General features: G+C 41.2%; 1 protein-coding gene across 1 annotated transcript in view; it reads left to right on the forward strand.

Annotated features, from left to right (window-relative positions):
• Nucleotides 1-4915: 4915 nt before the first annotated feature.
• Nucleotides 4916-26552, forward strand: part of LOC138319783 (papilin-like) — a 266069-nt gene continuing 244432 nt past the window's right edge. The window contains exon 1 of the mRNA XM_069262918.1: nt 4916-5099. The gene's annotated coding sequence lies outside the window, so the exon portion shown is untranslated. The remainder of the gene's footprint in view (nt 5100-26552) is intronic.

Consider the following 26552-nt stretch of genomic DNA (forward strand, 5'->3'; position numbering starts at 1 on the left):
CAACCCAACATATTAAAACAACTTCCTATCACGGTTTTAGAAGTTGTAACCTTGGTGATGTGTGTAGGTAGTAACCTTGGTGATGTTTGTGGGTTGTAACCTTGGTGATGTGTGGGTTGTAACCTTGGTGATGTGTGTAGGTTGTAATCTTGGTGATGTGTGTGGGTTGTAACCTTATTGATGTTTGTGGGTTGTAACCTTAGTGATGTATGGTTTGTAACCTTGGTGATGTATGGGTTGTAACCTTGGTGATGTGTGTGGGTTGTAACCTTATTGATTTGTGTGGATTGTAACCTTAGTGATGTGTGGGTTGTAATCTTGGTGATGTGTGTGGGTTGTAACCTTGGTGATGTGTGTGGGTTGTAACCTTGGTGATGTGTGTGGGTTGTAACCTTGGTGATGTGTGTGGGTTGTAGCCTTGGTGATGTGTGTAGGTAGTAACCTTGGTGATGTGTGTGGGTTGTAACCTTGGTGATGTGTGTGGGTTGTAGCCTTGGTGATGTGTGTGGGTTGTAACCTTGGTGATGTTTGTGGGTTGTAACCTTGGTGATGTGTGTGGGTTGTAACCTTGGTGATGTGTGTGGGTTGTAACCTTAGTGATGTGCGTGGGTTGTTACCCTGGTAATGCATGTGGGTTGTAACCTTGGTGATGTGTGTGGGATGTAACACTGGTAATGTGTGTGGGTTGTAACCTTGGTGATGTGTGTGGGTTGTAACCTTGGTAATGTGTGTAGGTAGTAACACTGGTGATGTGTGTGAGTTGTAACCTTGGTGATGTGTATGGGTTGTAACCTTAGTAACCTTAGTGATGTGTGTGGATTGTAACCTTGGTGATGTGTGTGGGTTGTGACCTTGGTGATGTGTGTGGGTTGTAACCTTCATAATATGTTTGGGTTGTAACCCTGGTGATGTATGTGGGTTGTAACCTTGGTGATGTGTGTAAGTAGTAACACTGGTGATGTGTGTGGGTTGTAACCTTGGTGATGTGTGTGGGTTGTAACCTTGGTGATGTGTGTGGGTTGTAACCTTGGTGATGTGTGTGGGTTGTAACCTTGGTGATGTGTGTGGGTTGTAACCTTGGTGATGTGTGTGGGTTGTAACCTTATTGATGTTTGTGGGTTGTAACCTTAGTGATGTGTGGGTTGTAACATTGGTGATGTATGGGTTGTAACCTTGGTGATGTGGGTGGGTGGTAACCTTAGTGATGTGTGTGGATTTTAACCTTTGTGATGTGTGTGGGTTGTTACCCTGGTTGATGCGTATGGGTTGTAACCTTGGTGATGTCTGTGGGTTGTAACCTTTGTGATGTGTGAAGGGAGTTACCTTGGTGATGTGTGTGGGTTGTAGCCTTGGTGATGTGTGTAGGTTGTAACCTTGGTGATGTTTGTGGGTTGTAACCTTGGTGATGTTTGTGGGTTGTAACCTTGGTGATGTGTGTGGGTTGTAACCTTGGTGATGTGTGTGGGTTGTAACCTTAGTGATGTGCGTGGGTTGTTACCCTGATAATGCATGTGGGTTGTAACCTTGGTGATGTGTGTGGGATGTAACACTGGTAATGTGTGTGGGTTGTAACCTTGGTGATGTGTGTGGGTTGTAACCTTGGTAATGTATGTAGGTAGTAACACTGGTGATGTGTGTGGGTTGTAACCTTGCTGATGTGTATGGGTTGTAACCTTAGTGATGTGTGTGGATTGTAACCTTGGTGATGTGTGTGGGTTGTGACCTTAGTGATGTGCGTGGGTTGTTACCCTGGTAATGCATGTGGGTTGTAACCTTGGTGATGTGTGTGGGTTGTAACCTTGGTGATGTGTGTGGGTTGTAACCTTGGTGATGTGTGTGGGTTGTAACCTTGGTGATGTGTGTGGGTTGTAACCTTGGTAATGTATGTAGGTAGTAACACTGGTGATGTGTGTGGGTTGTAACCTTGCTGATGTGTATAGGTTGTAACCTTAGTGATGTGTGTGGATTGTAACCTTGGTGATGTGTGTGGGTTGTGACCTTGGTGATGTGTGTGGGTTGTAACCTTCATAATATGTTTGGGTTGTAACCCTGGTGATGTATGTGGGTTGTAACCTTGGTGATGTGTGTAAGTAGTAACACTGGTGATGTGTGTGGGTTGTGACCTTGGTGATGTGTGTGGGTTGTAACCTTGGTGATGTGTGTGGGTTGTAACCTTGGTGATGTGTGTGGGTTGTAACCTTGGTGATGTGTGTGGGTTTTAACCTTATTGATGTTTGTGGGTTGTAACCTTAGTGATGTGTGGGTTGTAACATTGGTGATGTATGGGTTGTAACCTTGGTGATGTGGGTTGGTGGTAACCTTAGTGATGTGTGTGGATTTTAACCTTTGTGATGTGTGTGGGTTGTTACCCTGGTTGATGCGTATGGGTTGTAACCTTGGTGATGTCTGTGGGTTGTAACCTTTGTGATGTGTGTAGGGAGTTACCTTGGTGATGTGTGTGGGTTGTAACTTTGATAATGTGTGTGGGTTGTAACCTTTGTGATGTGTGTTGGTTGTAACCTTGGTAATGTGTGTAGGTAGTAACACTGGTGATGTGTGTGGGTTGTAACCTTGGTGATGTGTATGGGTTGTAACCTTTGTGATGTATGTGAATTGTAACCATGGTGATGTGTGTGGGTTGTGACCTTGGTGATGTGTGTGGGTTGTAACCTTGGTGATATTTGTGGGTTGTAACCCTGGTGATGTGTGTGGGTTGTAACCATGGTGATGTGAGTGGGTTGTAACCTTGGTGATGTGTGTAGGTAGTAACACTGGTGATGTGTGTGGGTTGTAACCTTGGTGATGTGTGTAGGATTTAACCTTGGTGATGTGTGTGGGTTGTAACCTTGGTGATATGTGTGGTTTGTAACCTTGGTGATGTCCGTGGATTGTAACCTTAGTGATGTGTGTGGATTGTAACCTTAGTGATGTGTGTTGGTTGAAACCCTTGTGATGCGTGTTGGTTGTAACCTTGGTGATGTGTATGGGTTGTAACCTTGGTGATGTGTGTAGGTATTAAACTTGGTGATGTTTGTGGATTTAACTTTGGTGATGTGTGTGGGTTGTTACCTTGGTGATGTGAGTGGGTTGTAACCATAGTGATGTGTGTGGATTGTAACCTTGGTGATGTGTGTGGGTTGTAACCTTAGTGATGTGTGTGATTTGTAACCTTAGTGATGGGTGTGGGTTGTAACCCTGGTGTTGTGTGTGGGTTGTAACCTTGATGATGTGTGAGGGTTGTAACCTTGGTGATGTGTGTAGGTAGTAAACTTGGTGATGTTTGTGGATTTAACTTTGGTGATGTGTGTGGGTTGTTACCTTGGTGATGTGTGTGGGTTGTAACCATAGTGATGTGTGTGGATTGTAACCTTGGTGATGTGTGTGGGTTGTAACCTTAGTGATGTGTGTGATTTGTAACCTTAGTGATGGGTGTGGATTGTAACTCTGGTGATGTGTGTGGGTTGTAACCTTGGTGATGTGTGTGGGTTGTAACCTTAGTGATGGGTGTGGGTTGTAACCCTGGTGATGTGTGTGGGTTGTAACCTTGGTGATGTATGTAGGTAGTAACACTGGTGATGTGTGTAGGTTGTAACACTGGTGATGTGTGAGGGTTGTAACACTGGTGATGTGTGTAGGCAGTAACCTTGGTGATGTGTGTAGGTAGTAACACTGGTGATGTGTGTGGGTTGTAACACTGGTGATGTGTGTAGGCAGTAACCTTGGTGATGTGTGTAGGTAGTAACACTGGTGATGTGTGTGGGTTGTAACACTGGTGATGTGTGTAGGCAGTAACCTTGGTGATGTGTGTAGGTAGTAACACTGGTGATGTATGAGGGTTGTAACACTGGTGATGTGTGTAGGCAGTAACCTTGGTGATGTGTGTAGATAGTAACACTGGTGATGTGTGAGGGTTGTAACACTGGTGATGTGTGAGGGTTGTAACACTGGTGATGTGTGAGGGTTGCAACCTTGGTGATGTGTGTAGGTTGTAACCTTGAATTGGTGATGTGTGTAGGTTGTAACACTGGTGATGTGTGAGGGTTGTAACCTTGGTGATGTGTGTGGGTTGTAACCTTGGTGATGTGTGAGGGTTGTAACCTTGGTGATGTGTGTGGGTTGTAACCTTGAATTGGTGATGTGTGTAGGTTGTAACACTGGTGATGTGTGTGGGTTGTAACCTTGGTGATGTGTGTGGGTTGTAACCTTGAATTGGTGATGTGTGTGGGTTGTAACCTTGAATTGGTGATGTGTGTGGGTTGTAACCTTGATGGTATTGTTGTATTTGTTGCTTTATTTCGTGATATGTAAGGACATAATCTCGACGATTTAGATGTGGCTTGTAACCGTTTTGGTATTGTGTGAATTACTATTTTGAAACAATTTACAGAATTAACCCTTAACTCAATAGATATTGTGAGTACATATAATTAGCGGTTGATATATATACAGGTTTACAGGTGCATGTTATACATGTTATATGCTGTTTAGATTCGCATCGTTTCTCGTATCTCTATACATTATAAATAAATTAGGTAATACATGTACCGTGACAGAAGCACACTTACAGGTATACATGGTAGCGTGTTTGGTATATCTGTAAGTGTAATTGTAAACAAATATTATCACCGGGTTCTCCATCCATATGTTTATATACCGATACATGCATTAATGTGTAGTGGTAGTGGGTAAGACATTACTCAAGTCTCCGTGTCCCTCATCTCAAACTCAACTCCAAAGAAGTAAAAAAGAATCATTAAAAATAGTCGGAAAAGTAAAATAAAAATACCATCGATGTATAGTTTTGTAACAGGTAAGACACAAGCATTCAGGTGGTAGGGATGCTTTGTTGAAATCAATATGTCAGAGAGAGACAGGCGTGAGAGATAGGGGATGATACAACACCTGGCACAGTCCCTACTGTCTCCGAGGTGGCGAGTTCGGCGACACGGAGCCGGGTGAACATACCGTTCCTCTATTGGCTTATATAGGAACATTGTGTTCATTTGTGAAAACGTATTTCGACTTAAACTACTGAAATTTGTGATATTTGTGCCCAGGATTGGTTTCGAATATTCCAGGTGATATTAAAGTTGTCACAGGTAAGTTAATGTAATCTTATACATTTTAGTATAGATTAACAGACTACTTATGTAATGTTGGTATTACACGTAGCAATGTAAATAGAAATACTACACAGCTCATATATATAGCTGTTATATTTATCCTTACGGCATATCTTTTATTGCGGGACAGACTTGTATATATACTAGCGACGGAGTATGTCTTTGAAATTCTCTGTCTGCTCATAATGAATGCAAATTGTACCATCCCCTACCCGCGTAAATAATAAAAAAAACGAAAATATCAATATGATATATAACATACAGGTGGGTATATACTCCGATCTGTATGTTATAAGTCTTATCGTAGAACAGGTTAAAAATGTAAATAGAAATACTACACAGCTCATATATATAGCTGTTATATTTATCCTTACGGCATATCTTTTATTGCGGGACAGACTTGTATATATACTAGCGACGGAGTATGTCTTTGAAATTCTCTGTCTGCTCATAATGAATGCAAATTGTACACCGAACATATCTACACCATGGAACTGTTATGTAGGAACCATAGCTGTCGTCTTAAGCTTACTGTCGTCCCTGATTTTACATCCCCTACCCGCGTAAATAATAAAAAAAACGAAAATATCAATATGATATATAACATACAGGTGGGTATATACTCCGATCTGTATGTTATAAGTCTTATCATTTATAATGTTTGAGAACAGGTTAAAATTGTTGTGTATTAAAAGCGGTGAGAATCTACTCTCACAAGAACACACCTGGCCTGCCTTGAGTAATAGGTCTGTGGACACTACTTTTTTACGGGGCCGATTTATTTCAGTAAGAACCCGTATTGGATCCTTGTGTATATAATATATCGTCTGTCATTGGGTGAGTTCAGTAGGTTTAGTTTAATTGATATCCCATTTCATTAAACCGAAAAAACCCAAATCAATGGCGTACCGTCGAGTGCACGCCTGCCGTTGTCTGTACGTACTGACTTGGCCATGATCTTATCTGCGGAACATAACTCGTCTGGTGTGTCACACACCGAGCGTGCCCCACACAGCACTGACAGTCTATACCCGGGAATACCGAGCGTGCCCCAAACAGCACTGACCGTCTATACCCGGGAAAACCGAGCGTGCCCCACACAGTACTGACCGTCTATACCCAGGAATATCCAGAGCGTGACCCACAAAGCACTAACTGTCTGTATCCTAGCCTGGAATTCCAATCGTGTCCCACACAGTAATGACCGTCAATACCCGGGTATACCAAGCGTGCCCCACACAGTACTGACCGTCTATACCCGGGAATACGAAGCGTGCCCCACTCAGTACTGAACGTCTATACCCGGGAATACCGAGCGTGCCCCACACAGTACTGACCGTTTATACCCGGGAATACCGAGCGTGCCCCACAAAGTACTGACCGTCTATACCCGGGAATACCGAGCGTGTCCCACAAAGCACTGACCGTCTATACCCGGGAATACCGAGCGTGCCCCACACAGTACTGACCGTTCATACCCGGATATACCGAGAATGCCCCACACAGCACTGACCGTTTATACTCGGATATATCGAGCGTGTCCCACAAAGCACTGACCATCTGTACCCTAGCCTGGAATACCGAGCGTGTCCCACGAAGCACTGAGCGTCTATACCCTGGAATACCGAGTGTGCCCCACACAGCACTGACCATCTGTACCCTAGCCTGGAATACCGAGCGTGTCCCACAAAGCACTGACCGTCTATACCCAGGAATACCGAGCGTGCCCCACAAAGCACTGCTGTCTCTCCCCTAGAATACGAAGCGTTCCCCACACAGCACTGACCGTCTATACCCGGGAATGCCGAGCGTGCCCCACACAGTACTGACCGTCTATACCCGGGAATACCGGCGTGCCCCACACAGTACTGACCGTCTATACCCGGGAATACCAAGCGTGCCTCACGCAGCACCGACCGTCTCTACCTGGGAATACCGAGCGTGCTCCACACAGTACTGACTGTCTTTACCCGGGAAAACCGAGCGTGCCCCACACAGTACTGACCGTCTATACCCAGGAATATCCAGAGCGTGCCCAACACAGTACTGACCGTCTATACCCGGGAATGCCGAGCGTGCCCAACACAGTACTGACAGTCTTTACCCGGGAAAACCGAGCGTGCCCAACACAGTACTGACAGTCTTTACCCGGGAAAACCGAGCGTGCATCACACAGCACTGACCGTCTGTACCCGGGAATACCGAGCGTGCCCCACACAGTACTGACCGTCTATACCCGGGAATACCGAGCGTGCTCCACACAGTATATGAATAAAATACTGTTTAAACTAATCTTAACAGTATCACATTACGTAGTCGTTTCAAGTACGTATATTTATTGACTCATTTATTCGTCAACTTTAGAATATAAACCAATAAGTTGGTCAGAAGATGTTAATCCAATAAAAAAGGCCAACTATAAATATTGCACCCTTTTCATATATCGTTGTGATCCTTATTAAATACGACAGACCTACATAATGTGACAGCGTCAGATCAGTCAACTCTTTCGAATACATTGCATCAATTGCCAATTATTGAAAACTATTGTTCGCGCAGTGCCAAATCAGTTCATCCGTGCTTTCGTTGAAATATTGGATAATTAAACTCAATTGAATGACCAATTAGCAACTGGTCTATTTCAAGGGAATCGAATAGCGATATAAGGGATTCAGACGACAATCTATTGAGAGACGCGAAGGTCAACTTGACAATGTCACTAACTGGATCACAGTATTGTATGGCCTTGTTTGCTCAGACCCACCCTGGCGTATTTGCTCATTTTAGCCCTCCATCATCAGATGGTGGGCTATTTTAAATCGCCTTTTGTCCGTGGTCCGTCCGTCCTTCCTTGTAGGTTCCCCTAGGACTCTTGTTGTGCATATTGCATTTGGTACCGATCGGTTAAGAAGATAGCCGCCAGGCAGCCATCTTGAATTTTGATGTTAAAGTTTGTTACCGCTATTTCTCAGAAAGTACTGAAGGGACCTATTTCAAATTTCATATAGGTCCCCCTAGGTCCCTAGTTGTGCATATTGCGTTTTGGGACCAATCGGTTTACAAGATGGCCGACCGGTCGCCATCTTGGATTTTGGTAGTTGAAGTTTGTTACCGCTATTTCTCAGAAAGTACTAAAGGGATCTGTCTCAAATTTTATAGGTACAGGTAGGTTTCCCTAGGACCCTATAGCTAGTTGTGGATATTGCATTTTGGGACTGATCAGTCAACACGATGGCCGACCGGCCGCCATCTTGGATTTTGATAAATGAAGTTTGTTTCTGATATTTCTCTTAAAGTACTAAAGGGATCTTTTTCTAAATTACATTGGTAGGTTCCCCTAGGACCCTAGTTGTACATGGTGCATTTTGGGATTGATTGGTCAACAAGATGGCCGACTGGCCGCCATCTTTAAATTTTGATAGTTAAAGTTTGTTACCGCTATTTCTCGGAAAGTGCTAAAGGTATCTGTTTCATCTGTAGGTTCCCCTAGGGCTTTATATGTGCATATTGCATTTTTGTACTTATTGGTCAACAAGATGGCCGACCGACCGCTATCTTGGATTTTCGTAGTTGAAGTTTGAAAAACAAAGAAAAGATCTCTCTGTCATATGTCAGACATAGATCATTCTTTGTTTGGCACCAAGATCCCTCTGGGATCTCTTGTTGGTCATTTTTACATAAATGTATTTGCTTAAATGATATGAAACCGGATGAAGCAGGTGTAGATGTCGCGTTAGTGTTCCAGAGCAAAGCACGGAAGAAAAGCGTGTAGGCCAAAAGCAGCCATTATATCGCGTAAGCGTTCTAGAGCAAAGCACGGAAGAAAAGCGTGTAGGCCAAAAGCAGCCATTATATCGCGTAAGCGTTCTAGAGCAAAGCACGGAAGAAAAGCGTGTAGGCCAAAAGCAGCCATTATATCGCGTAAGCGTTCTAGAGCAAAGCACGGAAGAAAAGCGTGAAGGCCAAAAGCAGCCATTATATCGCGTAAGCGTTCTAGAGCAAAAGCACGGAAGAAAAGCGTGTAGGCCAAAAGCAGCCATTATATCGCGTAAGCGTTCTAGAGCAAAGCACGGAAGAAAAGCGTGAAGGCCAAAAGCAGCCATTATATCGAGTAAGCGTTCTAGAGCAAAGCACGGAAGAAAAGCGTGTAGGCCAAAAGCAGTCAATATATCGAGTAAGTGTTCTAGAGCAAAGCACGAAAGAAAAGTGTGAAGGCCAAAAGCAGCCAATCGGAGTCTTTGTGTGGAAGAAACCTTTGGAGTATTTTCTTTTATACTGCTGTCCATGTTGTACAAATTGATCCAATGTCAGAATGCTGAATGTTTAAATGTCACCAAAACTTAAGTACGCGTGTCTTATGTCCTCGTAGGGGATACTTGTTACATAATCTATCAGGTAATCCTATTCTGGTGATAGTCTATCTAAGATCATGACAAGGGCCGAGTATTTACTATCACAAGGACACTTGACGAGGCAATGCCAACCAGGGGTGCTTAGTCAGAACTGATATCGCCGTTGTGTTTGGTAAGGACGTATTTCTGTCAAATATCAATAGGACGAAGATGCCAAATAAATTGATAAATTCAATATGATGACGACAACTAAATAGTGATGAATCCAAATGTGGTTACAGTACCAATATGGTAAAAATGTTAACGCTGGTCAATATGGCGATAGCACTAAGAAAGACGAGATCTTGCACAATAGGGATGTGTATTAATGACAAATTGGATGAGGTGTGTTGATGACGAATTTTATTGTGGTGAATAAGGATAACGATTTGATGTAATTAAGCGTCCTTTATTGATAGCATATAAGCCAGAGTACACAATTGGCAAATATTATGACAAGCCAATTTAACATTTATTGAAGGAGCAAGGCCTATCCCGTATTTAATCGAATTATATAAGATATCTTATATCTATTAAAGATATCCTATATCTTTATAAGATATCTTATAAAGTATATAAGATATCTTAGAAAGTATATAAGATATCTCATATAGAAATTAAATAAGATATATTGTATAAGTATATAAGATATCTCATATAGTATATAATATATCCTATTTCATTTTCTATATAAGATATCTTAATTAATACATAAGATATCTTATATAATTGAAATCTCGTTGCTATATAAGATATCTTATATAGAATGAGATTTCGTAAAATTTAAAACCAGAAACTAATTTCCCCCTCGAGCATCATTCGAAGCACTTCGGAACACATCTTACAATCGCGATGACAGAGATGGCATTGAAAGGGAGAATCAACCGCTGTTTGGTTGTATTCAACGATGTATTGAAAACACAGAAGCAGTTAATTCCCATCACTCTAGTTGTCAATTCAAACATGGCGACAATAAATATATTGGCTATAATGGTGATCTATAGATGAATACTTTTTCTCGTTCAACCAAACGCTTGATACTAGCGTAGCATGCGAAGCCAACAAGAGTCTGGCTGACCGAGTAGTAGTATACTGTATAGCTCTCTACGGCTTCCGGGTAGGGAGACTTCATTTCTGGGCCTTTGTTGAAATCTCGTTCCTTTATAAGATAAAGGTAACTTAAATGAGATATCTTATATGTTATATGAGATATCTCATATGCTATATGAGATATCTTATATCTCAATTAAGATATCTTACATATATGCAGTGAAATTAACGATCGACATTGCTCTTTGAATAAATGTCATGTTGGCTTGCCATAAAATATCGCTGTTATTGTAAGCAGCTGTGCTAGGAAACGATTCAGCTTGAATTCAATATTTATCAGGTTCAATCAATAAGATGAAAGAGTTGACTGTATTATAATTGGATAGATTCGGACTGTTATACGGGCACCTGTATGAGTTTATGATCTGTACGAGGTCATCACATTCTTATACTGTGAACTCCTTTTCTGTACACTGAATAATGTCCTACTAACTATTCATGTCCTATCCTAACTATTAATGTCCTATCCTAACTATTCATGTCCTATCCTAACTATTCATGTCCTATCCTAACTATTCATGTCCTATCCTAACTATTCATGTCCTATCCTAACTATTCATGTCCTATCCTAACTATTCATGTCCTATCCTAACTATTAATGTCCTATCCTAACTATTCATGTCCTATCCTAACTATTCATGTCCTATCCTAACTATCCTAACTATTCATGTCCTATCCTAACTATTCATGTCCTATCCTAACTATTCATGTCCTATCCTAACTATTCATGTCCTATCCTAACTATTCATGTCCTATCCTAACTATCCTAACTATTCATGTCCTATCCTAACTATTCATGTCCTATCCTAACTATTCATGTCCTATCTATTCATGTCCTATCCTAACTATTCATGTCCTATCCTAACTATTCATGTCCTATCCTAACTATTCATGTCCTATCCTAACTATTCATGTCCTATCCTATCCTAACTATTCATGTCCTATCCTAACTATTCATGTCCTATCCTAACTATTCATGTCCTATCCTAACTATCCTAACTATTCATGTCCTATCCTAACTATTCATGTCCTATCCTAACTATCCTAACTATTCATGTCCTATCCTAACTATTCATGTCCTATCCTAACTATTCATGTCCTATCCTAACTATTCATGTCCTATCCTAACTATTCATGTCCTATCCTAACTATTCATGTCCTATCCTAACTATTCATGTCCTATCCTAACTATTCATGTCCTATCCTAACTATTCATGTCCTATCCTAACTCATGTCCTATCCTAACTATTCATGTCCTATCCTAACTATTATGTCCTATCCTAACTATTCATGTCCTATCCTACTATCATGTCCTATCCTAACTATTCATGTCCTATCCTACTAACTATTCATGTCCTATCCTAACTATCCTAACTATTCATGTCCTATCCTAACTATTCATGTCCTATCCTAACTATTCATGTCCTATCCTAACTATTCATGTCCTATCCTAACTATCCTAACTATTCATGTCCTATAACTAACTATTCATGTCCTATCCTAACTATTCATGTCCTATCCTAACTATTCATGTCCTATCCTAACTATTCATGTCCTATCCTATCCTAACTATTCATGTCCTATCCTAACTATTCATGTCCTATCCTAACTATTCATGTCCTATCCTAACTATTCATGTCCTAACTATTTCGTAAAGGAAGTTATTTAATCTTTCTTTACGTATCGGACTACAAGTTCGTGTACACGTAACATCATCTCCTTCCTCAGGAGATGGTGCTCCGCCCTATACACTTTAATGTTCCAGGAGAGGTACCAAACACCCGCCATGACCTCGGCGACTCACGGTCTATACGGGTTAGGTTTCGTTAGTGAGAGTTTAGGGGTAGAACTAATGATCGACACACTTTTACACTCACACATTAAGTATATTAGAGTTGACCCGACGTACAGCAAAGTTTGTTTGGGAAAGGCACGACGTCATATCCTGTTCTGTTGATCTTTGTGGCGCCGACACATTTCTGGGTCACCAACTGGATTTCTTTACTATAATTAGCTTTGACCGATTAAGTAGAAATAATCTAGCCAATCTAGCAGCCATGGATATTGATCAATGCAGTTATAACACAATTTTAAAAGATTTTTTTAAAAGGCGTCTTTTAATTAATATTAATAGCTTGTAAGAACGAATAATCATACCCTGCCTCCACTCCGTTCTGACGACGACCATCTGTCAGAAATCTTCCGTCCGTCGTTCAGAGCTACGTCATCGCAGCTAATGTATAGAGTGACCAGTCCATCGCTTGTGTCAGATAAATTACGTATAGCCTTACATATAATAGCCTTGCCAACCTGACAGTTGACTGTCACGAATACTGTTTGGTACATACGATTTTTCAATAATGCTCGTTAAAAAGTGTTTCTGTTCAGATCAAAAGCAAAAACAAGACAATAAAGCGGTAAGAATGCGAATGTTTCAATATATATGATAATGATGAACACACATGTTGTTTTCAGATCGGTATTTAAATAGGTAGCGTGTAGCTTATTATTGCTAGTTTATAATCTATTTATGTTCCGCATGAAAATTAAGTTATTGATTGGTAGTAGGGAATATCGATATAGTTTCACTGTGAGTGCCAACAGCCACGGTGTATCTCACGGCCACAAGGCTTACCTCTCAGAGAGTGTGAGGTACATTAACCTATCTTAGTGATGTCAATTGATTCCCATTTAAGACTGCGATTTCATTCCGTCACTGGAACTGTCCTGTAACATACCATGACACAGCAGGTGAGCGACCCCTGGAACGTGACAATGACGGAAGACTGTCGGTACGACATTACCCCTAATGCCTCCATCGGCTTGTTCTGTTTGACGATGTACGTATACGAGTGGGAAGCACAAAACCAGTCTTTCTCGTCATCTGTCACTGTCACTGTAAACAACTGTAACGTGGAATTAGATAGTGTTGATGCGTTAAGTTATGGATTACTGGGGTATACAGTCGTATTGTTACCTTAATTAGCTACCTGTCCACAAAGAGTACGAAAGGATACGATTGGTGCCGAAACAATAGTCACCAAAAATGTTGTAACATACAATCAAACAGAATAATTATTGAAAACGAAAGAAATATAAAGCATTCCCAAAAGTTCAATTAAAGTTTGTCGCTCCAGAAAGGCAATCACGGCAAAAAACTGGAATTTTATTCAGCATTGTATTTATAATGCAATGCCCCTCTCCGTCGGGCTTTCTTTACCAGTCTCACAATGTGGCATCACCTGTTAATGGGACGTTACGCAATTAGCAGACCAAAGCATAAACATTTATCACGGGCACTATATGTATGGGTTGAGCCTGGTGCATATGCTATATCACAATACATTGTCTGTGTATTCCTGACTGTACCTACATCCTATATATCTGTATAGTAAGTCAGGTGCACACATGTTAATACATTATATTGTTATTGAATATAAAAGTAAAGAAAGTAGGTTTAATGGGGTCTGTCCTTGTCATCATGTTTGTAGACATGACATTGAAAGCAGTTAATGCTCCGACGACAAGCTCCACGTGTATATTTATATAGCAGCATTGGTTCTGTCAGGAAACCCCGCTGTTTCTTTCAGTCCGAGCGAATAATGGTAGAACAAGATGATCTGAGATGCGTTTAAGACACTGTTGGTCGAGTGTGACATTGATTTAACAAACCCACTAGAAGGGGTCGACCTTTATATTTAATAACCAAGTAAGTATCCTGCTTGAATCAATCTGTATATTCAGTTACAGAAACTATTTATCCGACCCGGGTAATTAAGGTCACAGAAACCTCAGATGGAAGGGTAACAACCAGCGCTTTTAAGTAGATACAATGATGATCAATGTCGGATGAGCACGCGAGCCCGTCACGTGGTATCTGATAAATATACTAATACTCTTACTCCTGAAAGGAGGGAACAAAACACCCCTATGAAATTTAATGTGCCTTGAAATGACACGGTTTCAGTTTGCCTTTCTATTTGGATACATTTATCATGCTAAGCGCATCGTGTCAGATTTCATCAACGTTAGTTCCAACACTGTACTCACATGTACACCGACTTTCTTGCAAGTGTAAAACGAATAGACATCTGAAACTCTTGCGCATACTTCGCATATTTCATGAGCGTGAGGTCGACAACATCCCATTAAGGGGTAGGTTCTGGGGACCGCTCTACCCTCCAATGACTTTAGAGATAGGAAAAGGATTCTGACAGCTCTATGCTCAAGAAACTTGGAGACAGCAATTTGATTGGTCAATCTAAAAGGTCACCCGAATCTGAACCGTAATTAGACATTGACCGGTATGTTTGGAACGAAGTGGGAACAAAAATCTATATTTTAACCAGATCGTGAATACCACACATGGTAGTTCGCTCATGGGTTCAGAACCACAATGGCTCTAAACGTTCTTCAATCATTAGCTTTTCGCGTTCAAAAGTGACAGTGATTTCAAAACTAAACCTTTTACAATGTTTATTGTTTAAGTGGGGAACATGTGTCTTAAAAAATTTAAAAAAAAAAAAAAAAGCTGCAAAATTGAATTAATTCTGTCGGTACATATCACAACATTTTCTCGGTTCATGAGGATCCAAGATCTGCTGAAATACCTATTTAACTTCCTGTATGCAGACAAACTATTGCAGTGGCGTAGGAAGATGAAACGTAATGGGGGGGGGGGGGCGCAAAGGTCCTCAATATTTTGTAACACCCCCACCCCCCCTGTACATTTTTCAAATATCACCAAATTAAATCCTTGTACACATTTACAGTGGGGTCGCTAAAAGGAAATCAACGAATAATTAACGAAGATTTTGGTGTTTTAGGGGTCTGAGAGTGACCCCCGGGAAAAATATTGTAATCTAGAATGGCTGAGATGAGTTTTACAATGTATTTTGATGATTTTGCAAGCGCCCGAAAGCGCGAGATTTTGGTGTTGAGGGGGGGGGGTCCGGGGGTTTTTCCCGGAAAAAAATTACGATTTAGAATGGCTTAGATGAGTTTTACGATGCATTTTGATGAATTTGCGAGCGCCCAAAGCGCGCGAGAATTTGGTGTTAGGGGGTTCCGGGGTCTCCCCCGAGAAAAAAAAATTCGATTTAGAATGGCTGAGATGAGTTTTACGATGGATTCTAATGATTATTATTATAAAGCGTTCTTAACATGGTAATTTTTCGATTTAAAGCTACCTGCATTTAGAAATGATAATTGTGTCGTCTAACATTATGCAACCGTGTTGTGTAACATAAAAAAATGAATTAATTTTCTCGCTAAGACATGTAAACAAATTGATCTTTTAAGAGCCATTTTTTTAAATAGTACATAGAATCCCTTGATGGACATTTTTAGTCTAGAATTTTTACTTTTTAAGGTTTGGCATCATGTGCTTGAACGTTTTAGGAAATGGGCCGCGCAGCGGAAAATTTTCTAGAATGAAGTACGAAAAATGTGCAGGAGGACCCTTTTTTCTTTCAAATAAGCATTTTTTAGAAAATTTCAGTCGGCGAAAATGGGGGGGTGGGGGGGGCAAAAAGACATGTGTTTGCCCCCCCCGCGCGTCCCCCCCCCCCCCGCGCTTCCTACGCCCCTGTATTGGGTTGTTTAAGATCACCAGTCTCAACTAAATATCTACATATAATTACTCTATCTACACGTGGTGTCTGATTGGTCCTTGGAATGTTGAAAACCTATATGTTGATTGATAGTTAGACATTTTCGTGATTGGTGTAAAAACAAGAGGCCCATGGGCCTTAACGGTAATCTGATAGATGGCTAAAACAGTCATAGTAAGAATAAGTTGTTAACAATTAATAAAAGCAATACAAGGAACACCTTAGTTGAATAATTATGTAAGTTTCTGAAATAGGTAAAGTCAATTTGTTGAACAAACTTAGTAGCCATTTATCCTAGTATGCTGTAGGCCTCTTAGTTATTCACAAGAATCTGTTAAAAGATTCTAGCTTTTTTGACTCCTGTGAAGTTGAATGGTCAAGGTTATTCATTTTTATATTTTTTTCTACGATATATATGGTTATATTTACACTGACATGGACTCAATAAACATGCTTTCTAGTATTATCATTATCAGTGTATGATGATAGCACAGCACGTGCGGCGACTCTATTGTTACGGGAATAGTCACTGGCGTAGCAACGTTGGGTCATGACCCCACTTTTGGTGGGAACGAACATATGAATGACTCGATTCCAATCAGCTGTTCAATCGAATTCGTTGACTATGACGGGAGAGAAAAAAATATGGGTATTTTGATAAAAAAAAAATGCAACTGCCTCGAGAATAAATAATATTCATTTTCGTCAAAAACTGTAAATAATAGGAATATATTTTGATTTTGTTGAGGTTATGAGGGTATAATGATAATGGAGCACGTGTAAATTATGTAACCCCGACGAAGCCGGGTTACATAAAATTTACACGGTCTCCATTATCATTATACCCTCATTACCTCAACAAAATCAAAACATATTCCTTAAGTAACCCATTCAAGGATTAAGGAGGAGTAATATTTGAAAGCAAAATTTCAGCAAAGCTCCCATTTTGGACCCCGCCGTTCTATCCCCATGGGTCTTACATCGGTCCTTTATAAAATATGATTGTCATCACCTAATGACAAATATGGTTGTAATCCACTCAAGAATTAACGAGGATTGAGATTTTAAAGCAAATTTTCATAAAAGTTTTCCCTTGAGAGCCCCGCCCCTTTGTCCCTAAGAGTTAAATTTTGCTCATTTAAATAAAACATGATTGTCTTCCTACATTGATATTTCACACCAATTATGGTTGCTATTCACTCAAGGATTAAGGACCTGTTACACCTACCATTGAATTTTGCCCACGAACCAATTTAACAAAACCCGGGTGCATTTTGTAGTACTATGATAGTGAACCTATAAGATACCTTTAAAAGGGGCCTGTGCTAGATATTAGTTAATGTTGCCATCCCAAGGTGTACACCAGGGTTCCCTTTTAGGTAAAAAATTATATGAAATTAATGTTCAATTTCGAAAACCGATATCATGTTCTCAAAAGTATACATTTCCGCAAATATTGACTAAATATATGTAACTTAAAAATTTGAAATAATTTTTTTACAGGTTCTTGAAACAAATTTTCATCAAAATGGTACACCCACTTCCAGTTCTTGTACACTCAAAATATTTAGTAACTTTTTAGCACATAATGTTAGAACACTATATTCAAAATTAAATCCCAAACTGATTGGTAGAAGGCCACAGATAATTGGTGGAGAAATGTTTTGTTATTGGATGGAACTGTTACACGTTTACTGATTGGTAGGAAAGCCACTGGTGATTGACGGGGAAATGTTTTGTTATTGGATGGAACTGTTACACGTTTACTGATTGGTAGGAAGGCCACTGGTGATTGGTGGAGAAAACACGTTTACTGATTGGTAGGAAGGCCACTGGTGATTGGTGGAGAAATGTTTTGTTATTGGATGGAACTGTGTTACACATTTACTGATTGGTAGGAAGGCCACTGGTGATTGGTGGGAGAAATGTTGTTATGTTGGATGGAAATGTTTCACGTTTACTGATTGGTAGGAAGGCCACTGGTGATTGGTGGAGAAAACACGTTTACTGATTGGTAGGAAGGCCACTGGTGATTGGTGGAGAAATGTTTTGTTATTGGATGGAACTGTTACACGTTTACTGATTGGTAGGAAGGCCACTAGTGATTGACGGGGAAATGTTTTGTTATTGGATGGAACTGTTACACGTTTACTGAGAAATGTTTTGTTATTGGATGGAACTGTTACACGTTTACTGATTGGTAGGAAGGCCACTGGTGATTGGTGGAGAAATGTTTTGTTATTGGATGGAACTGTTACACGTTTACTGATTGGTAGGAAGGCCACTGGTGATTGGTGGAGAAAACACGTTTACTGATTGGTAGGAAGGCCACTGGTGATTGGTGGAGAAATGTTTTGTTATTGGATGGAACTGTTACACGTTTACTGATTGGTAGGAAGGCCACTGGTGATTGGTGGAGAAAAATGTTATTGGATTGTTACACGTTTTGATTGGTATGAAACTGATTTACACGTTTACTGATTGGTAGGAAGGCCACTGGTGATTGGTGGAGAAATGTTTTGTTATTGGATGGAACTGTTACACGTTTACTGATTGGTAGGAAGGCCACTGGTGATTGGTGGAGAAAACACGTTTTCTGATTGATGGGAAGGCCACTGGTGATTGGTGGATTGATTATTGGATGGAACTGTTACACGTTTACTGATTGGTAGGAAGGCCACTGGTGATTGGTGGAGAAAACACGTTTACTGATTGGTAGGAAGGCCACTGGTGATTGGTGGAGAAAACACGTTTACTGATTGATAGGAAGGCCACTGGTGATTGGTGGAGAAATGTTTTGTTATTGGATGGAACTGTTACACGTTTACTGATTGGTAGGAAGGCCACTGGTGATTGGTGGAGAAAACACGTTTACTGATTGGTAGGAAGGCCACTGGTGATTGGTGGAGAAATGTTTTGTTATTGGATGGAACTGTTACACGTTTACTGATTGGTAGGAAGGCCACTGGTGATTGGTGGAGAAATGTTTTGTTATTGGATGGAACTGTTACACGTTTACTGATTGGTAGGAAGGCCACTGGTGATGAATGGTGGAGAAAACACTTTTACTGATTGGTAGGAAGGGTCAAACTGGAACTGGTGGATAAAACACGCCGTTTACTGATTGGTAGGAAGGCCACTGGTGATTGGTGGAGAAATGTTTTGTTATTGGATGGAACTGTTACACGTTTACTGATTGGTAGGAAGGCCACTGGTGATTGGTGGAGAAAACACTTTTACTGATTGGTAGGAAGGCCACTGGTGATTGGTTGGGAAATAGGTTTGTTATTGGATGGACGATGTTACTGATTGGTAGCAGGAAGGCCACTGTTGATTGGTGGATAAAAACACGTTTTACTGATTGGTAGGAAGGCCACTGGTGATTGGTGGAGAAATGTTTTGTGTTATTGGATGGAACTGTTACACGTTTACTGATTGGTAGGAAGGCCACTGGTGATTGGTGGGAAATGTTTTGTTATTGGATGGAACTGTTACACGTTTACTGATTGGTAGGAAGGCCACTGGTGATTGGTGGAGAAAACACGTTTACTGATTGGTAGGAAGGCCACTGGTGATTGGTGGAGAAATGTTTTGTTATTGGATGGAACTGTTACACGTTTACTGATTGGTAGGAAGGCCACTGGTGATTGGTGGAGAAAACACGTTTACTGATTGGTAGGAAGGCAACTGGTGATTGGTGGAGAAAACATGTTTACTGATTGGAAGGAAGGCCACTGGTGATTGGTGGAGAAAACACGTTTACTGATTGGTAGGAAGGCCACTGGTGATTGACGGAGAAATGTTTTGTTATTGGATGGAACTGTTACGTTACGTTTACTGATTGGGTAGAAAACACGAGATTGGCCAAGGCCACTGGTGATTGGTGGAGAAATGTTTTGTTATTGGATGGAACTGTTACACGTTTACTGATTGGTAGGAAGGCCACTGGTGATTGGTGGAGAAATGTTTTGTTATTGGATGGAACTGTTACACGTTTACTGATTGGTAGGAAGGCCACTGGTGATTGGTGGAGAAAACACGTTTACTGATTGGTAGGAAGGCCACTGGTGATTGGTGGAGAAATGTTTTGTTATTGGATGGAACTGTTACACGTTTACTGATTGGTAGGAAGGCCACTGGTGATTGGTGGAGAAATGTTTTGTTATTGGATGGAACTGTTACACGTTTACTGATTGGTAGGAAGGCCACTGGTGATTGGTGGAGAAATGTTTTGTTATTGGATGGAACTGTTACACGTTTACTGATTGGTAGGAAGGCCACTGGTGATTGGTGGAGAAAACACGTTTACTGATTGATAGGAAGGCCACTGGTGATTGGTGGAGAAATGTTTTGTTATTGGATGGAACTGTTACACGTTTACTGATTGGTAGAGATAAAACTGTTAAACACGTTTACTGATTGGTAGGAAGGCCACTGGTGATTGGTGGAGAAAACACGTTTACTGATTGGTAGGAAGGCCACTGGTGATTGGTGGAGAAAACACGTTTACTGATTGATAGGAAGGCCACTGGTGATTGGTGGAGAAATGTTTTGTTATTGGATGGAACTGTTACACGTTTACTGATTGGTAGGAAGGCCACTGGTGATTGACGGAGAAATGTTTGATTAGTGGAGAAAACACGTTTACTGATTGGTAGGAAGGCCACTGGTGATTGGTGGAGAAAACACTTTTACTGATTGGAAGAAAGGCCACTAGTGATTGACGGGGAAATGTTTTGTTATTGGATGGAGCTGTTACACGTTTACTGATTGGTAGGAAGGCCACTGGTGATTGGTGGAGAAAACACGTTTACTGATTGGTAGGAAGGCCACTGGTGATTGGTGGAGAAATGTTTTGTTATTGGATGGAACTGTTACACGTTTACTGATTGGTAGGAAGGCCACTGGTGATTGGTGGAGAAAACACGTTTACTGATTGGTAGGAAGGCCACTGGTGATTGGTGGAGAAAACACGTTTACTGATTGATAGGAAGGCCACTGGTGATTGGTGGAGAAATGTTTTGTTATTGGATGGAACTGTTACACGTTATTGATTGGTAGGAAAGCCAACGGTGATTGGTAGAGAAAACACGTTTACTGATTGGTAGGAAGGCCACTGGTGATTGGTGGAGAAAACACGTTTACTGATTGATAGGAAGGCCACTGGTGATTGGTGGAGAAAACACGTTTACTGTTGATTGGTGGAGAAATGTTTTGTTATTGGATAGAACTGTTACACGTTTACTGATTGGTAGGAAGGCCACTGGTGATTGGTGGAGAAAACACGTTTACTGATTGGTAGGAAGGCCACTGGTGATTGGTGGAGAAAACACGTTTACTGATTGATAGGAAGGCCACTGGTGATTGGTGGAGAAATGTTTTGTTATTGGATGGAACTGTTACACGTTTACTGATTGGTAGGAAGGCCACTGGTGATTGGTGGAGAAAACACGTTTACTGATTGGTAGGAAGGCCACTGGTGATTACGTTTACTGATTGGTAGGAAGGCCACTGGTGATTGGTGGAGAAATGTTTTGTTATTGGATGGAACTGTTACACGTTTACTGATTGGTAGGAAGGCCACTGGTGATTGGTGGAGAAAACACGTTTACTGATTGGTAGGAAGGCCACTGGTGATTGGTGGAGAAATGTTTTGTTATTGAAAACACGTTATACTGATTGATAGGAAGGCCACAGGGTGATTGGTGGAGAAATGTTATGATTATTGGATGGACCTGTTTACACGTTATGTGATTGGTAAGGAAAGCCAACTGGTGATTGGTGGAGAAACACGTTTACTGATTGGTAGGAAGGCCACTGGTGATTGGTGGAGAAAACACGTTTACTGATTGATAGGAAGGCCACTGGTGATTGGTGGAGAAATGTTTTGTTATTGGATGGAACTGTTACACGTTTACTGATTGGTAGGAAGGCCACTGGTGATTGGTGGAGAAATGTTTTGTTATTGGATGGAACTGTTACACGTTTACTGATTGGTAGGAAGGCCACTGGTGATTGGTGGAGAAAACACGTTTACTGATTGATGGGAAGGCCACTGGTGATTGGTGGAGAAATGTTTTGTTATTGGATGGAACTGTTACACGTTTACTGATTGGTAGGAAGGCCACTAGTGATTGGTGGAGAAATGTTTTGTTATTGGATGGAACTGTTACACGTTTACTGATTGGTAGGAAGGCCACTGGTGATTGGTGGAGAAAACACGTTTACTGATTGGTAGGAAGGCCACTGGTGATTGGTGGAGAAAACACGTTTACTGATTGATAGGAAGGCCACTGGTGATTGGTGGAGAAATGTTTTGTTATTGGATGGAACTGTTACACGTTATTGATTGGTAGGAAAGCCAACGGTGATTGGTAGAGAAAACACGTTTACTGATTGGTAGGAAGGCCACTGGTGATTGGTGGAGAAAACACGTTTACTGATTGATAGGAAGGCCACTGGTGATTGGTGGAGAAATGTTTTGTTATTGGATAAAACTGTTACACGTTTACTGATTGGTAGGAAGGCCACTGGTGATTGGTGGAGAAAACACGTTTACTGATTGGTAGGAAGGCCACTGGTGATTGGATGGAACTGAAAACACGTTTACTGATTGATAGGAAGGCCACTGGTGATTGGTGGAGAAATGTTTTGTTATTGGATGGAACTGTTACACGTTACTGATTGGTAGGAAAGCCAACGGTGATTGGTAGAGAAAACACGTTTACTGATTGGTAGGAAGGCCACTGGTGATTGGTGGAGAAAACACGTTTACTGATTGATAGGAAGGCCACTGGTGATTGGTGGAGAAATGTTTTGTTATTGGATGGAACTGTTACACGTTATTGATTGGTAGGAAAGCCAACGGTGATTGGTAGAGAAAACACGTTTACTGATTGGTAGGAAGGCCACTGGTGATTGGTGGAGAAAACACGTTTACTGATTGATAGGAAGGCCACTGGTGATTGGTGGAGATATGTTTTGTTATTGGATGGAACTGTTACACGTGATTATTGATTGTTAGGAAGGCCACTGGTGATTGGTGGGAGAAAACAGTTTTACTGATTGGTAGGAAGGCCACTGGTGATTGGTTAATTGGTAGGAACTGTTACACGTTTATTGGTAGGAAGGCCACTGGTGATTGGTGGAGAAAACACGTTTACTGATTGGTAGGAAGGCCACTGGTGATTGGTGGGAGAAATGTTTTTGTTATTGATTGGTGGAGAAACTGTTATTTACACGTTATTGATTGGTAGGAAAGCCACTGGTGATTGGTGGAGAAAACACGTTTACTGATTTAGGAAGGCCACTGGAGAGAAAACTGGTGTTATTGGTGGAAACTGTTACACGTTTACTGATTGGTAGGAAGGCCACTGTTAATTGGTGGAGAAATGTTTTGTTATTGGATGGCACTGTTACACGTTTACTGATTGGTAGGAAGGCCACTGGTGATTGGTGGAGAAAACACGTTTACTGATGGATAGGAACACGTTTACACGTTTACTGATTTGGAAGGTGTTTTTGTGATTGGATGGATGGAACTGAAAACACGTTTACTGATTGGTAGGAAGGCCACTGGTGATTGGTGGAGAAATGTTTTGTTATTTGGACTGGATACAAACACGTTTGTTAAAGGTTTACTGACGTTTGGTAGGAAGGCCACTGGTGATTGGTGGAGACTGTTACACGTTTACTGATTGGTAGGAAGGCCACTGGTGATTGGTGGAGAAATGTTTTGTTATTGGATGGAACTGTTACACGTTTACTGATTGGTAGGAAGGCCACTAGTGATTGACGGGGAAATGTTTTGTTATTGGATGCAACTGTTACACGTTTACTGATTGGTAGGAAGGCCACTGGTGATTGGTGGAGAAAACACTTTAACTGATTGGTAGGAAGGCCACTGGTGATTGGTGGGAAATGTTTTGTTATTGGATGCAACTGTTACACGTTTACTGATTGGTAGGAAGGCCACTGGTGATTGGTGGAGAAAACACGTTTACTGATTGGTAGGAAGGCCACTGGTGATTGGTGGAGAAATGTTTTGTTATTGGATGGAACTGTTACACGTTTACTGATTGGTAGGAAAGCCAACTGGTGATTGGTGGAGAAAACACGTTTACTGATTGGTAGGAAGGTGATTGGTGGGTGTTTTGATTGGTGGAAAAAACACGTTTACTGATTGGTAGGAAGGCCACTGGTGATTGGTGGAGAAAACACGTTATTGGATGGAACTGTTACACGTTTATTGATTGGTAGGAAAGCCAACGGTGATTGGTGGAGAAAACACGTTTACTGATTGGTAGGAAGGCCACTGGTGATTGGTGGAGAAAACACGTTTACTGATTGATAGGAAGGCCACTGGTGATTGGTGGAGAAATGTTTTGTTATTGGATGGAACTGTTACACGTTATTGATTGGTAGGAATGCCACTGGTGATTGGTGGAGAAAACACGTTTACTGATTGGTAGGAAGGCGTTTGGTGATTGGTGGAGAAAACACGTTTACTGATTGATAGGAAGGCCACTGGTGATTGGTGGAGAAATGTTTTGTTATTGGATGGAACTGTTACACGTTTACTGATTGGTAGGAAGGCCACTGGTGATTGGTGGAGAAAACACGTTTTGATTTGATAGGCCAAGGTGTTTGGTGGATTGGTAGGAAAAACACGTTTACTGATTGATAGGAAAGGCCACTGGTGATTGGTGGAGAAAACTGTTTACTGATTGGTAGGAAGGCCACTGGTGATTGGTGGAGAAATGTTTTGTTATTGGATAAAACTGTTACACGTTTACTGATTGGTAGGAAGGCCACTGGTGATTGGTGGAGAAAACACGTTTTACTGATTGATTGGTAGGAAGGCCACTGGTGATTGGTGGAGAGAAAACACGTTTACTGATTGGAAGGAAGGCCACTGTGATTTGTAGGAGAAATGTTTTTGTTATTGATGAGAAAACACGTTTACTGATTGGTAGGAAGGCCACTGGTGATTGGTGGAGAAAACACGTTTACTGATTGATAGGAAGGCCACTGGTGATTGGTGGAGAAATGTTTTGTTATTGGATGGAACTGTTACACGTTATTGATTGGTAGGAAAGCCAATGATGATTGGTAGAGAAAACACGTTTACTAATTGGTAGGAAGGCCACTGGTGATTGATGGAGAAATGTTTTGTTATTGGATGGAACTGGTGATTGGTGGAGAAAACACGTTTACTGATTGATAGGAAGGCCACTGGTGATTGGTGGAGAAATGTTTTGTTATTGGATAAAACTGTTACACGTTTACTGATTCGTAGGAAGGCCACTGGTGATTAGTGGAGAAAACACGTTTACTAATTGGTAGGAAGGCCACTGGTGATTGGTGGAGAAAACACTTTTACTGATTGGTAGGAAGGCCACTGGTGATTGGTGGAGAAATGTTTTGTTATTGGATGGAACTGTTACACGTTTACTGATTGGTAGGAAGGCCACTGGTGATTGGTGGAGAAATGTTTGGTTATTGGATGGCACTGTTACACGTTTACTGATTGGTAGGAAGGCCACTGGTGATTGGTAGAGAAAACACGTTTACTGATTGGTAGGAAGGCCACTGGTGATTGGTGGAGAAAACACGTTTACTGATTGGTAGGAAGGCCACTGGTGATTGGTGGAGAAATGTTTTGTTATTGGATGGAACTGTTACACGTTTACTGATTGGTAGGAAGGCCACTGGTGATTGGTGGAGAAAACACGTTTACTGATTGGTAGGAAGGCCACTGGTGATTGGTGGAGAAAACACGTTTACTGATTGATAGGAAGGCCACTGGTGATTGGTGGAGACATGTTTTGATTATTGGATAGGAAACTGGTGATTGGTTACGTTACACGATTGGTAGGAAAGCCAACGGTTATTGGTGGAAGAAAACACGTTTATTGATTGGTAGGAAGGCCACTGGTGATTGGTGAGGAAAACACGTTTACTGATAGGAAGGCCATGGATTGGTGGAGAAAACACGTTTACTGATTGGTAGGAAGGCCACTGGTGATTGGTGGAGAAAAATGTTTTGTTATTGGATGGAAACTGTTACACGTTTACTGATTGGTAGGAAAGCCCACTGGTGATTGGTGGAGAAAACACGTTTTGTTATTGGAAGGGAACTGGTGATTGGTGGAGTTACACGTTTATTGATGTTAGGTAGGAAGGCCACTGGTGATTGGTGGAGAGAAAACACGTTTACTGATTGGTAGGAAGGCCACTGGTGATTGGTGGAGAAAACACGTTTACTGATTGGTAGGAAGGCCACTGGTGATTGGTTGGGAAATGTTTTGTTATTG

The sequence above is a fragment of the Argopecten irradians genome, chromosome 3 (assembly GCF_041381155.1).
Source record: "Argopecten irradians isolate NY chromosome 3, Ai_NY, whole genome shotgun sequence".
NCBI classification, from domain to species: Eukaryota; Metazoa; Mollusca; class Bivalvia; order Pectinida; family Pectinidae; genus Argopecten; species Argopecten irradians.